The 15,552-nt window shown below is 38.9% G+C and overlaps 1 protein-coding gene across 2 annotated transcripts in view; it reads left to right on the top strand.

Moving 5' to 3' along the window:
* The window catches only part of Fstl4 (follistatin like 4), a 386,297-nt gene that overhangs the window by 21,762 nt on the left and 348,983 nt on the right, over nucleotides 1-15,552 (top strand). The gene's annotated exons all lie outside the window — the stretch shown is intronic.

Below are 15,552 nucleotides of genomic sequence, written 5' to 3'. Positions count from 1 at the left end.
TCCTTGCTTGTCTTTCTCCTCCCTTAGACACTCACCAGGTGACTTTGATTGTTTAACAGAGCATGGACTGCTGGGACACAGCCAGGCAGAGAGATACTTGTTTGACAGGACACCTGGTGGACATGAGGCTTCTTGGAGAAGGGAGCACATAATAGGATCTTCCTGTAGTTCTGTGAAAACTGCAAAAGTAAGAGAATAGACAGGGTCCATGGCAGTGTATCCCACAAGCTTCCTGGGAACCCTTTCTTACACTGAATTCTTACCAGATCTTGAAATAATCTGGCTTCATCCTAGTAGTATCAGGCCCTGTGCTAGAGGAGGGGATGGAGGAGGTGTGGACCATGGTGGAGACAGATGTTTGTGGAGCTGTAGTCCAATGCAACTGTGGCTTTGTGTGGGTAAAGTAGCTCTAGAGAATGGCTTGTGCTTCATCAAGTCCTCCTAGTCTTGGTGGAAGCTAAGACATATGAATGAAGAGGTATATCAGGATGCTGAGTTAGAGCCTGAAGCTGCTAAATGTTAAGATTGTCCTAGATGATGTGGTGAGTGCTTCTTCTGCAAGAGACATGTGGATTGCTTTCCATGTCAAAAAGTTCATTTGTTTAGCCAGGCAACGGTGGCTCACACCTGTAGTCCTAGCTACTCAGAAGGATGGCAGTTTGAAGCCACTCTGGGTAAATAGTCTGCAAGACCCTATTTCAAAAGAAAAAAAATTACAAAAAAGGGCTGGTGGAGTGGCTCAAGGTGTTAGGACCTGAGTTCAAGCCCCAGCACTGCAAAAAAAAAAATTCATTAGTTTTTAGTTTGTTGGATTGTCAGAAAGATACACTGTCAGCTGCCCATCTTTCCTCTGTGGTCTGTCAATCCGTCTGCAGTGATGATATTTAACAAGGAGGAGTGATTGGTGATTGACAATTGATTCCTTCAAATACAGTTTAGTATTTTGTCATATTGTCCTGGTGGTAGATTCACTACAGATGATAGCCTTGAACTCAAAGCTAACTTTTCTTTTTAAACTATAAGCAAATAACATGTAATATAAAAATTTAAATGATATCTTGAGCTTAAAATCACTAAATCTTCATATTTTAAGAATGAGAAAATTTTCATCCAAATCATCTTATTCCTGAAGGCCTGGCAAATATCCCTGTACTTTTTTCAGTCTGGTTCCTAGAAGTCGTCAGAGACCATTTCTGTTTAGAGCATCACATTTTTCTCTTTCACTGATCACTCTCCATTCCCCATCAGAATGGATAGTCTGCCCTGGGCAGACTATCTCTGGACTTTGTTCCCATTTCTGACATGTCTCCCAATTCAACCTGGCTGAGCTATCTACCCATTTCACAGATAGGCAAACTGGAACAGGTTGACTCCCTCTGGGGTATAGATGATGGAGAAAATACTAATAAAATCAAGTTTGTTCAGACTCCTGGAGACTTTTCATAGACTCCCTTATGGGCATAAAATATTGGCGTTTTATCCTGGTGAGTTTTAAAGTAATAATGTCAGAGTGTACCCTAATAGTAAACAAATTGCTTTGGTATTTTTAAAAAGTCCTGTATGCATGTTTTTTTGACTTGCTAGGCCTCCTATTTAAGCCTTCTGGCATCCTTATTTTAGACTTCTCAGTCCAGTGTGTATTCTGGTTTCCTTACATTGATCTTTTCATGGTTACATAGAAACAGCAGGCACACAGAGCTTGCTTATCGTCCCATTTGTATTTTAGCCGCAAAGCATGGGGAATCACTTTGCCTATGGAGCCTGGCCCAGCCTCTTCCCTTCAGTCCTTGGTCTCCTGCAGCAGTATAAAAGGCACAGAGGTCTTACTTGACCTGGCAGCTCATGGACAGGGTTGGTTGAAGGGTTCTGGGGCCCATGGCATGGGTCAAATTCCCTCAGCTATCTAAGCATCTTAAGGTTTTCTGCTGTTGGCTTTTCCCCTCCTGCCTTGATCCATCTTTAGGGCAGTAAACTGTATGACCAGGGTTATACACACCTCTCCCTAACCTCAGAGAGCCCCAAGCAGTCATGAAACTGTTCCCTATGTCTCATTTTGGGGAACCAGCACTTTCTTGTTTGGTATTTTTCTTAAGTACTTGCCATAGGCTTGGTATGACTGGAGGAGGCAGGAGATGCCCAGCTTCAGCCCTAGAAAATCCTCTTCCTCAAGCGAGACTCTCAAGCTAGTCCTAAGTTTAGGGTTACCCCCCACCCTTCTCTATCCTCTTGCTTTGATGACTCACATGCTGTGTGCTGGGAAATATACAATTCCTTCTTCCTTTAACTCAGCCATATAAGTGAGAGCAAGTGTACAAAACGCTCGTGGGTGCTCAGTGAGTGGGAGCCAGCAATGGAATATATGCCACATAAGGCATTGCTTTATTTAGCTGTATTCTGTCAGCCCAAGTGAGGATTTTCATTGCAGAATGGTGAATTGCTAGTGAAAATGAAAGTGGTTAGAGTTGAGTTTTTAAAATTCAGATGAATAATTGGAAAAAATTGTAAGGAAGTTTGTTAAAGAAGCATTCATTTTAAGAGCATCTCAGATATGAAAAATTTAGAAATTAGATGTCAGAATTTCAGTGCTGATGAGGCCTAGCTGTTAGCAAAGCTTCCATCTCCTCTGTAGTTTATGAGCCATTGTTCATAAAATAAATGTGTGGGCTTCCTTTTGTAGCATCTTCAGGAAGTTGGGGCCTGAGGAACTCTGAAGCCAGGGGCTTCCTTGGGCTCTCTGCTGCTGGACGAAGGTGCTTCCCTAAGGGGCTCACCATCGGGACACTGGCAAAGGGACGTCTGCAGACCCAGCCTATCCACATCAGGCTTGCCCCTGCCCTGTCTGCATAGAACTGGCCACACTGAGCTCCACCTGGCTCCCTGTTTCATCTCTTTCTCTTCACAGTGTGGATGTTTTTCACTCCACACTTTCCCAACCCACGTAGCCAACATTTTCCCAGAAGTCACTGCATCCCATAATACATGGAGTGACAGACTGCAACTCTTCCCCAAACTAGGAATGTCTGGGAACTTGGATGAAGAGCCATGACTATGGTCTGGGGAAGGTGACGCCACCCTTTTCCTGAGCCTCAGTCCAGGATAACACTTGAGAATCTTCTTTCAGACTCTTTCGGCAGCTCTAACACTATTTTTTGGTAGCTGAGAATCTGCAATAGATTTTTTGGATTATGAAAAATTTTACTCCGCACTCACATTATATTGATTCAAAAATAAAGATTATGGTGTTCCGCTGCAACACAAAATACAGCTTTATGGAATGGTAATTTTTTACTTAAGTTCTTCTACATTATAGTAGGAGATAATGGATTCAGGAAGGGTACAATGAGGAATAAAGCTGTTGTATTGTATTGGTTAAATGACATTTAAAATGATTTGGCTGTCAAATTCATGGAAAGGTTATGAACAGTGAATGAAAAATCTAAAATTAATTCACTACTTCAAGAAAGTGTGATTTATACCATAATAAAATTAGATTTTTAGTTAAAGAAATTTAGTCATTAAGTAATGCCCGTGTGCTAACTCTCATTTATAACCATCTGGTTTGAAGTGTCTGTAGAAAATAATTTCTTCTTTAGGCAATGCATCCAGGGCTTTGGTGTCATTTATGTCAATGAATTTTGTTCTGTGTATTTCTGCTACATCTTTTAGGGAGTTGCTTTTTCAAGTACTAGAAAAACAGATTCTCGTTTAGCCTCCATAATTGAGGAAGGCATTGAACTTATTTACTTCTCCATGGTTTTACCTCTCTTCCTTAGTTATTTTCGTTAATATAGAGGATGATGATGATGACCAACTTTTGAGGACTGTTTGTGCCAGACATCTATCTGCTAAGCATGGTAATGGCTTATGATTTCATCTAATCATCACCATTACTCTATGAGGACCATACTATTCCTGCCTGTATTTTACAGATGCATAAACTGAGGCTTAGGAAGTTTAAATAATATAACAAATGTGACAGGCATAGCTGACGGGGACAAGTCTGAATCCAGCCTGGATTCATCTCTCTTCAGAGCCACAAGTTTTAATCTGTTATACTTTTCATGAATATTTGTAGATGACTTGCTTCAGTGCAAAAGAGTGTGATGGTGGAACGTGAGAAACTTGAGTGTAGTCCTGGCTGAACCAGTTCCTTTTTGTGTGATATTCAGTAGGTTGGAGGCTTTCCCATCATAGAACTATCTTAGTCCCTTTTCTGCTGCTGTAATAGAATACTTGAGACTGGATCACTCATAAATAGCAGAGATTTATTTCCTATAGTTCTCAAGGCTGAGAAGAGTATGTCACTCGTGTCTGGCGAGAGCTTTCTGGCTGCATGGTGACGTGGCAGAGGGCATCATCTGGTGAGAAAGCACACAGAGATAGACAATTTGCCCTTTTATCAGGGGCTCATTCTCAGGATGGTAACCCTTGCTCCATGACCTAGTCACCTCTTAAAGGTCCCACCTCTTTATACTGTTACAGTGGCGATTAAATTTCAACATGACTCTTGGAGGGAACATTCAAAACACGGCAAGAACATTCCTCATCTATAAATTAGAGACTGGGATTTATTCCCTCTCTTTGGTACACTTCTGATGTGTACTCTTGGGTAATTAGCCTTATTTAAATTTTAATTGCAGTCTATCAATTATATAGTAAAGTGCACATATCCTAAGTAGAGAACTTGATTAATTTTTACAAAGTGAACACATCTATATGACCATCACAACGATCATAAGATGGAACATTTCCAGCACTCCAGTCATCGTTCTCTCACAGGTTACCACGCGTCTATCACCAGAGATGGGTTTCGCTTGCTTCTGAAATTTATAGAAATAAAATCTTATAAATTTGCCCTCTGTTTTGCCTGGCTTCTTTCACTCAACGTTATGTCTCGGAGACTCATGCAAGTCATTGCATATGGCAGGATTTGTTCTTTCACACATTGCAATCAGGTTTTCCATAGAATGAACTGACACCGTTTTTCTGCTGCTTGAGTTGTCCTGTGTTCTTGGCTATTACATGACATGCTGGGATTAGAATTCTTGTACGCAGATTTTGGAGCTCACACGAATGTACTTCTGTTGGAACATTTGCTTAGGAGTGGAATTGTTCAATCAAGAAAACAGAAAGCACAATAGTTCTGTTTACAGAATTTAATATTGGGAATTGGTTAAAGAGATAGTGAAGGAGTGAAAGGAACAAAGGACACACAGAGATAACCAAGTGCAATACCTTCAGGAACTGCTCCCAGAAGTGGGCCTCAGACCAGTGAGGAAAGCCCTGCCAGTGCTGGTCCCCTGAGAGAAGTAAAATTCCAGCTGCCCCATATCCTCATACACATTTAGTATTATCAAGTTTTTTTTTTTTTTTTAAACTGTCTAGAGGTATGGCTCAAGTGTTTGAATGCCTGCTTTGCAAGCATGAAGCCCTGAGTTCAGACCCCAGGCCCATCAAACAAACAGACAAAACAAAATGTTATCTATTCTGTGGCATGTAGTATTATTACAGTGTGGTTTTAATTTGTGAAGGGCCAATTCAAATCTTTTGCTCATGTTTCATTTAGGTTATTTGCATTTTTCTTGCCTTTCATTAATTTGTAGAAATACTTTATGTATTCTGAATGAGTCCTTTGTTGGTCTACAAAGATGGACTACAAAAACATTCCCTTAATGACTTGCCTTTTCACTGTTGTTTTTCTTTAAGGAGGAAAGATTTATTTTGGCTCACAGTTTCAGAGATTTCAGTTCATCGTCATTTGGTTCCATGAGTCTAGACCTGTGGTGAGGCAGTTCCATGCAGCCGCTGCAGTGGAAGGTCATCATAGAGTAAAGTTCTTCACCTCATTTCAGTCAGGAGTGGGGCAGGGGGCCTTTTTGCTGTCTTAATCGTATCTTATAATAACAAAAATCTCAATTTTAATGAAGACTAGGATGTCATTCTTTTCCTTTATGGTACTGCTTTCATATCCTATTTAAGGAATTTCCATCACCTAAAGGTTGTGGAGATGCTCTCATGATGCCTTCCAGAGGCTTCACTGTTTCACCTTTAGATCCACCATTCATCTGGGAACAATCTTTACGGGTGTGCTAAGGAAGGAGGTTGAGGTATGTTTTTTTTCTGGTGAATGTCCGATCTAGTACCACTATTGAAAAGCTGTTTTTTTCCCATTGTACTGCATTGACACCAGAAATGTCATATGTCTGGTTTCTTATTTGTCTGTTCACCTTTTCTCTTTTTTTCTTGATTAGTCTTCTTAGGGATTTATCAGGTTGTTAATCTTTTCAAAGAACCAACATTTTGTAGTGCATTTTTTCCTATTGTATTGATTTCCTCTCCTATCATATTTCTTTCATCCTTCCTTTTGTGGGCAGAAATTGTTATTTTTCTAGCTTTAAGAGATGGATGCTTAGGTGATCAATTTTCATCCTTTAAAAAAATTCTAACATACAGTTAAGTTATAATTATCCTCTAAGCTCTGCTTTAACTATGTTTCACTTTTTTTTTTCTTTTGCAGTGTGGGGAATTGAACCCAGGGCCTCACACACACAAAGAAAGTGCTTTAACACTGAGTTACACCCCCATCCCTACATCTCACAAGTTTTAAATGTCACAATTCAATTGTTATTCTGCTCCAAATGCCTTATTTCCTTAGTGATTTCTCTGGGGAAATTATGTGCTATGCTTCTGAATCTATTGACCAAATATTTGGAGATTTTTCGCAACATCTTTTTGTTATTGATTTTTACTTTATTTTCACTATAATCAGAAAAATATACACGTTCTCAGCTTGGTTTTAATAATTTGAAACTTGTACTTGCTTGTGGCTCAGCATATAGTCAGCTGTTTATAAATGTTGAACCGATACTTAAAATGAATATGGAATATGCAGTTTTTATCTCACCTCCATTTAGATATAAACAACGTATGTATTTATCAGGCAACTTGTTTGTCATGGTGTTCAGCTTTTCTGTATCCTCATGGACTTTTTCTCTATTTGTTCCATTTGTAGTGACAGATTTCTTAATTTCTCTTATAATTATTGTGGATTTTAAAAGTTCTCCCCTTAGTTTTTTATAGTTTTGTCTTTATGTATTTAGGCTATACAATCGGGTGTGTACAAGTTTAGAATTGCTACACATTTCTGTTAAATTGGCCCTTTTTTCATTTTGAACCATAGCCTTTTTAAAAAAAATCACTAATACAAATCCTTGCTGTAGGGTCTACCTTATCTATACCAACTTTCTCTTGATTGAACTTTATATAGTTTATCTTTTCTATGTTTTTGCCTTTTTATATCCTCATTTATCATGTATCACTTATAAGCAGCACACAATATTTAGTATGCCCCCTTTGTATTTCAATTTGATTAATATTTAAATCTAACAGTTTATTCTCTGTGTTCCTTATTCTTTCTTCCCCCCAATCCTTTCTTGTTTTTAATTACTTTTTTGTTATTCCATTCCTTTGTTCTTAATAGCACTAATTTTAGTATTTTGAAGGACAGTTCTAGGCTATTACAACATTCAATCCCATTTAACTGGGATTGTATTGTCATATAATTTAGTTCTATAAATACTTTTACCTTCCAGAGCATAACTGTTGTACTAAGTAGCCAAAATTTATTTATATTCATCCTTTCTAACTTTTTATGACACATTTATTCCTTCCTGCATAACTATGCATTGATTTCAGTAATTTTCCTTTTGCCTAAAGCACTCCCTTTAGTATTGCTATTGTTAATCTGTTTACAATGTGTTATTTAATTTTTGTTTGTATACATATAACTTTATTCTATCATCATTTAGCTTACCATATGAATACCTGTATTTTCACTGGATATAAAATTCTAAGTTTTTTTTTTTTCAGAATTTAAAAAATGTCATTCCATTGTCTTCTGGTTCCATTATTTCCTCCTGACAAGTCAGCTATTACTCTCCTTGCTCCCATGTAGATAATGCCTATTCCATCTCCACCACCCACCCTCCCACTATATTTAAGACTTTCTGTTTGTGCTTGAATATCCTGCTATTTTGCTGTGAGTACCTAGGGAAGGTTTTCTTTGTGTTGATCTTGCTTGGAGTTTTTAGAGTTTCTCAAAAATGGCTTATACTTGTCACATTAATTGAAAGAAAATATGCAACTAATATCTCTTCAAATCCTGATTCTACCCAGTTTCTTCTCACTTTCTACTCTGACATTTTAAGTACATGCTTGTTAGACGTTTTCATCTTGTCATATGTCTCTTACACTTGTTTTAGTATTTTTCATTCTTACCTTCTCCTTTCAGATATTCTGCTTATTTTCTGCTGACCTACCTTCCAGTTGACTATTCCTCTTTTTAATAATCTTTTGAATTTTTTTCTGTTATTTGATTTTCAGTTCTAGAATTTCTGTTTGATTATTTTCTAATAGATTCTACTATTATGAAATTCAGTATCATTTTTCTCAATATAATTATTCTAAACTGTGTGTCTGCTAATGCTAATTCTAGAATCTGGATAACCTGTGGATCTGTTTTTTGGAGTTTAGCCATTTAATGCTGTTTCCTGCCAAGTTTGGTAATTTTGGATCAGATGCTAGAGAATATGTATGAAGAGCTTCAGGGATAACTTTATTGCCTTCAGAAAGGAGAGTAAAAGAATTTCCAAAGAGGATTACCTAAGGGAGTAGGAACTGCCCTGAATGTGGGTGGCACCATACCATGGACTGGGGCACTGGATAGAATAAAAGGGGACTGCTAGTGAGCAAAGGCTTTCTCTCTCAATCTCTCTCTCTCTCTCTCTCTCTCTCTGACTCACAGTTGCCATGTCATGAGCTGTTCTGCTCTATCATACCATTCTATCTAAGGTGGACTGAAACCTCTGAATCCCAGAGCTAAAATAAATTCTTCTCCTTTAAATTGTTTCTTTCAGGTATTTGGTGGATGGAAAGCTGACTAACATACATGGGTACACAGGTATTTCTGTTGTATGCTGACTTTGATTCCTTCAGAGGGATGTATAGCTGGATCATATGGTATTCTATTTTTAGATTTTTGAAGACTATTTTATTTTCATAGTGGCTGGACTAACTTACATTCCCACCAATGGTGTATAAGGAATCAGTTTCCTTTGACCCCCACATCTTGCCAGAATTTGATTTTTGTTTTTTTCTTGATTGGGATAAGAGAGAATCTTAATGTTTAAGTATTCTGCTATTTTGCTGAAAGTGTTTACCAGGTTAAAAAAATCTTTTGGGGGGTAGAAGTCTTTAGAGTCTTCTAAGTATAGAACAATATCATCTGAAAATAGGAATAATTTGATTTCTTTCTATCCTATTTGTATTGTTGTTTCTTTGATTTGCATTTCCCTGGTAGCTGAAGATGTTAAACATTTTTTCATGTATTTATTACTCATTTTTACTTCCGTTGAAGTGTCTGTTCAGTTTATTTTCCCATTTATTGATGGAATTATTTATTCTTACATGTTCAATTTTTTTCTATATATTAATCCACCATCAGATAAATAATTGGCAACAATTTTCTCCCATTCTGTAGGACATCATCTCTTTACCCTGCTAATTATTTTCCTTACTATGCAGGAGCCTTTTAACTTGATGCAATCCTGTTTATCAATTCTTGCTATTATTTCCTGAGCTATTAGAGTCCTATTTAGAAAATAATTGCCTTTGCCTATATCTTGAAGTGTTTTTTCTTTCTTCCTCTAGGTGTTTAAAAGATTCAGGTCTTAAATTAAGTTCTTTGATCCATTTTGAATATATTTTTATATAGGGTGGGAGATAGAGATCTAGTTTCAGTATTTTACATGTGGATAGTTTCTTTTTAATACAACTGTTAAAGAGATTATCTTTTCTCCAACATATATTTTAGGTACCTTTGTTGAGAATCAGATGGCTGTAGCTGTCTATTTCATTGGTCTGTGTGTTTCTTTTTTGTGCCAGTACCAATTCTGTTTTTGTTACTATGGCTCTGTAGTGTAATTTGAAATCAGAATTTGTGCTACCTCCAGTGTTGCTCTTCTTGCTTAGGATTGCTATGGCTATTTGGGCCCTTTTGTGATTCTATATGAATTTTAGGAATGTCATTGGATACTTGATAAGGGATTACATTGATTCTATAGATCACTTTCAGTAATAGGGCCATTTCACAATATTAATTCTGATCCATGGACATGAGCACTCTTTTGATCTTCTAGTGTCTTCGTCAATTTCTTTTTCCAGTGTTTTATAGTTCACATTGCAGAGGTCTTTTACCTCTTTGGTTAGGTTTATTCCTAGGTATTTTAGTCTTTTTGAGACTATTATGAATCAGTCAGTTTTCCTGATTTTTTTCTCAGCAGGTTCATTTTTGGTGTATAAAAAGCCTACTGAATTTTGTGTATTGACTTTTGATAGATTCTCAATGTAAATATCTTGCCACTTTGCTGAACTTGTTTTCAGGTCTAAAAGTCTTTGATGGAGTGTTTAGGGTTTTCTAAGTGTAGGTCATATTTGTATCCCTTTTATTTCTTTCTCTTGACTTATTGCTCTAGCTAAAATTTTAAGTACTTTATTGAATAAGAGTAGTGAGAGTGGACATCCTTGTATCATTCCTGATTTTAGAGGAAGCATTTACAGTTTTTCCCCATTCAATATGGGCTTATTATACATAGCCTCTATTATGCTGCAGTACGATCCTTTTATACATAGTTTCTTCAGGGATTTTATTATGAAGGGATGTTGCACTTTGCCAAATGCTTTTTGTGTGTCTATTAAAATGATCATGTGATTTTTTTGTCATTGGTTCTATTTATGTGTTACATTATGTTTATTGTTTTGCACATATTGAACTGTCTTTGCCTCTCTGGAATGAAACCCACTTGACCATAGTCTATGGCCTTTTAATATGTCATTGAATTTGGTTTGGAAGTATTTTGTTGAGGACTTTTACATCTGTGTTCATCAAGGATACTTGAGTGTAGTTTCTATTTTGGTTGTTCACTTTTCCAGTTTTGGTATTAAGGTAAAACTGGCTTTATAGAATGAGTTTAGTCAGGTTCCTCCCTTTATATTTTATGATGAATTTGAGTAACATTGATGTTAGTTCTTCTTGAAAGATCTGGTAAAATTCAGCTGTGAATCTGTCTGGTCCTGGATATTTTGGGGGAGACTTTTTTTACTGTAGCAATTTCATTATTTATTATTGATGTTTAGGGTTTTTTCCCTCTCGGTTCAATTTTGGTAGATCACATGTGCCTGGAAATGTATCCATTTCTTCTGGATTTTCCAATTTATTATAGCATAAGTTTTCAAAAACAATCCTTAATAATACTCTGGATTTCAGTGGTATCTGTTGTAATCTCCTCCTTTATCTCTAATTCTGTTAATTCAGGTCTTTTGGTTAGTTTGGCTAAGGGTTTGTCAATCTTGTAAATATTTTCAAAGAATCTACTGGTTTGTTTTAGTAATCCTATCTTTTAGATCCTATTGTTTTCATTTTTATTATTTTTTCTCACTACTGGTTTTGGGTTTGGTAATTATTTTTTAAGACCTTGAGATTTCTGGTTTTTTAATCTAGCCATTCATAGCTATAAAATTCCTTATTACAACTGCCTTTGCTATATCCAATGGATTCTATTATGTTGTGTTTCCATTTTCTTTTGATTCCAGAAAATTTTTAAATTTCTCCTCTGATTTCTTCAATGACCTATTGGTTATTCAAAAATATATTATTTAATCTCCATGTTTATGCATAGTTTCTACATATCTGTTATTCTTTATTTGTAGTTTCATCCCATTATGATCTGAGAAGATATAAATTATTTCCATTTTTATATTTAGGATTAGCCTTATAGCCTAAAATATCTAGTTTAGAAAAATTCCACAAGAAGCTGAAAATAATGTGTTTTCTGCAATTATTTGATGGAACATCTTGTAGACGTATGCTAAGCCCATTTCATCTACAGTGTTTCTGTGTTGATTTTTGTCCGTGTGCCTTATCTGTTGGTAAGAGTAGGGTATTGTTGTACTTACTATGGTTGCATTGGGGCTTCATTGTCCCTTTATCTCCAGTAGTGTTTTGTGAAATTATGTACAGTAATGCTCAGCCCATACATATTTACAGTTGTTACATCTTTAGTTTGTTTCCAGAAGAGAAATTTAATCCAAAATGTAGACACCTTAAAAACTTGAAAGGTCAATCAGTTCCTATTATCTTGCTGGACCATGATTGAAAAATAAAAAGAACCATGTTCCTTATTCTCTACACAAAATGCATTTTTAAAAAAAGTGAAAGGTCTAAGGAGCTCCACATAGAAAGCAATGGTGAAAAGGAAGTGAGAGACAGGGGTGAGGGAGGAGAGTCCTTGAGGTTCTGGAGGCTGTGACATGGTAGGAGGCAGCTGTCACCTCTGGGCTCTTCCTAGTAGGAACACCCCTTTTGGTGGTAGTGAACAAGAATTTCTGTGGCATCACGAACTCAATAGAGGCTCCCAGGTACCCAATGGGCCTATGAAGGGAGCATAGGTTGCCCTAAGCAATCACAGGGACGTGATGTGGTGGTCGCCTTGGGAACTGGGGGCTAGAGCAGATCCCAGGTGTCACAAGGCGTGTGTGTGTGTGTGTGTGTTTACATATGGATGTGTGAGAAGATATTGATGCAGGCAAGAGGGAACCAGAATTGGAGTCTTTGCAAATGGTCATAGTGGCCAGATATAGCCCTGCCTGGCTGCTTACATAGGAGAACACTTTCCTTCCCTATGTTTTGCTACCACCAGGCACCTGACTACCCCTGCTGGACCAAACAGGTGGGAATGGACTGAAGGAAGACACGAGGCTGGGGATGGGTTATTACCTGGTTCCCAATGTCCCAGTTGTAGTGTGCCCAGCCCCCAATAAGCACAAGTTTGAAGTTTTGGCTTGCTCTTTTGGAAACATAAAAGAAAGACAAAAAAAGAGAGAAGAGGACACAGAGGAGAAGCTGGTGGAGACAGAGGCAGTGTGACTGAGAATCTGGAATACTTTTGAGTTAGAGTCCCTCTGCGGCTGCTACCTGTGCCTGTGAGGCCTGGAGGTTTACTTTGGAGAAATTCATTTTCAGGATGTGCCACTATAAGTGCTGTACCCATTCTTCCTGGATGGACAGGGGACCTTAGAATTCTACTTCACAGAACCTGTACTTGAAGGTGTAAGGGACCTGACGAGTGATGTCTTGGGGGAGAGGGGGGCGCCCAGGTACCAGAGAGGGGACTAGATTCCAGAGTGGAGGTTGCCACACTTCTTTCAGCATCTGATTCAGGTTATTGGCCTTCTTGCCTTCCCAGTCTCTTGGGCTACAGAGGCATGTGGGTGGCAGGGCTTGTCAGCACTCAAATTTGTTATGTTGTTGCTGGTGTTTCTTGAACTTCACAGACACTGAAGGGCTGGTTGCCAGAGGCTGTTCACCACTGGCTGCCCAGCTATCTTCAGGGTCTGGCTCTCCCCAGCACTGTGACTGATCAAGGAAAGCCCCACCCCCCCACAGGTGCCAGCTCCAGGGGAAGCCTCTGGCCAGTGCTGTGCAAGTTCTTCGTGAAGGGGTGGCTAACCCAGATATAGCTATAGTAGGTGTCCATCTTCTGGGGCTGGTGCTTGATTCACTCACTCAGCTGCTAGATCAACAAGCCATTGGCATTCCACTCCTCACCCCCACCTGCCACAGTTGGCCACATATGTGGCTGGCCAGAGCTTTGCAGTTTTCAAAGTAAAGAACACAAGTCAGGTGCTGGTGGCTCACATCTGTTATCCAAAGCTACATAGGAGGCTGAGATTGGGACAATTGCAGTTCCAGGCCAGACTAAGCAAAAAGTTTGCAAGACCCATCTCCATGGAAAAAAGCTGGGAATAGTGGCACAGACCTCTCAGCCCAGTGACAGCAGGAAGCCTAAAATAGGATCACAGACCAGGCTGGCCTGGGCAAAAGGTAAGATCCTATCTTCAAAATAACCCAGAGCAAAAAGGGCTGGAGGTATGGCTCAGGTAGTAGAGCACCTGTCTAGCAAATATGACGTCCTGAGTTTGAACCCCCGTACCACCCTCCCAAAAAAGGTAAGGACTACAGAGCTTACAGAAGGCCTTGGTAGAAGAGGGGAGGTCTTCTCATGGAGGGTCTTTTCCTTGAAGGGCAGTTCACTCTGGATGTAGATCTTGTTTTGGATATCTGCTGGGAGAAGGTGGCCCTTCTGCAGGGGCACTTGACTGCCACTGAACCCAGGTAGCCAGTGGCTGAAGGGTTTGAGCACAGTGATGAGCATCAGGTTGAGTTCCCAGGGAACCTGGGCCAGCCCAGCTCCTGATTTTCCTGCCTCACCAGCCAGGGGCGACAGTGGCAGTGGGGAATTCACTGGCCCTGGAACTTCTTTGGGGTTCCATCCTCAGCCAAAGCAGGACCCAGGTATCTAGCCTGTGGCTCCTTCTTGATGAGGCACAACTTGGACTTCATCAGGATTCCCTGCAGTATCAGTGGGTGAGTTATTTACAGACCACTCGGTAATACCTATCTGCCTCAGGGAGTATATGTGGATTGATAGGCCCTTCTGGTTCTCAAAGAACTCACTGTAGAACTTTAGCAGATGTTACATGCCCATTCTGCCTGGGACTGAAGGTTTAAGGATGTCATGTCTTCCTGCAGCTCCTCCAGGAACTCTCACATCAAGGGTCCCCAGCAGCATCTCCTGCTTGATTTTCATTTGCATTTTTTCAGGCTTCAACTTCTTGGGCAGGGAGGATGTAGCTCCCAGATCAGCTATGTTCAGGCTACATTTCTCTTTTACATCTGTTTCTGTGCCATCTTTGTCCACCACATATCTCCCTTTTTCTGTCAGTTGTCCCCTGTGTTGCACAGCTGGCTACCATTGGCACAGTGCTAATGCATTCTTTGTCACCTTGATAACCAATGTTTCAGGGTCTCTCTAAGTCTTTCTGTCCAATATTAGACTTCAGTCTTTTCCTTCAGCCATCCATCTTACCAAGATGCTGTTCTCTGGCTGTCCCAGTCACTGAATTCCAGTCACTGAAAAGCTGGAAGGTGCTTCTTACTTCAAATCCACCATCTTGGTTCCTGTACAAAGGTTTTGGAATTCAGATCTTAAAATTTAAATCTTAACTGATGAAACTGACCAAAATGCAAGACATTTTTTAACCTCTTCCATCCTTTTTATTAATATCTGAACAATGAGTTTAAAAAACCTTGAAAGACCAGGTAACTTGTTTTTTTTTTTTTTTTTTTGGTCCCACTCTGTAGGTCCCACTATGTAGCCCAGGCTGGCCTTGAATTCATGAGCTTCCTGCTTCAGCCTCTCTAATCCTGGAGTCACAGGCATGACCATCATGCCAGGCTCATTTAAACTATTTCAGAACATAGTAAAAGGGGAACTTCCAAATTCAATATATAAAACTGGTGTCATTTAAGTTCCTGAATGGTACACCAATCACATTTATAAATATAAATACAAAAGATCAATCAATGCAAAAACATATTTAAAATCATAGCAGTCAGAATCCAGCAGTGCATTTTAAAAAAGTAGATCATGACAA

The sequence above is a fragment of the Castor canadensis genome, chromosome 16, assembly GCF_047511655.1.
Source record: "Castor canadensis chromosome 16, mCasCan1.hap1v2, whole genome shotgun sequence".
Taxonomy (NCBI): domain Eukaryota; kingdom Metazoa; phylum Chordata; class Mammalia; order Rodentia; family Castoridae; genus Castor; species Castor canadensis.
This window is presented reverse-complemented; position numbering and strand designations above follow the sequence as displayed.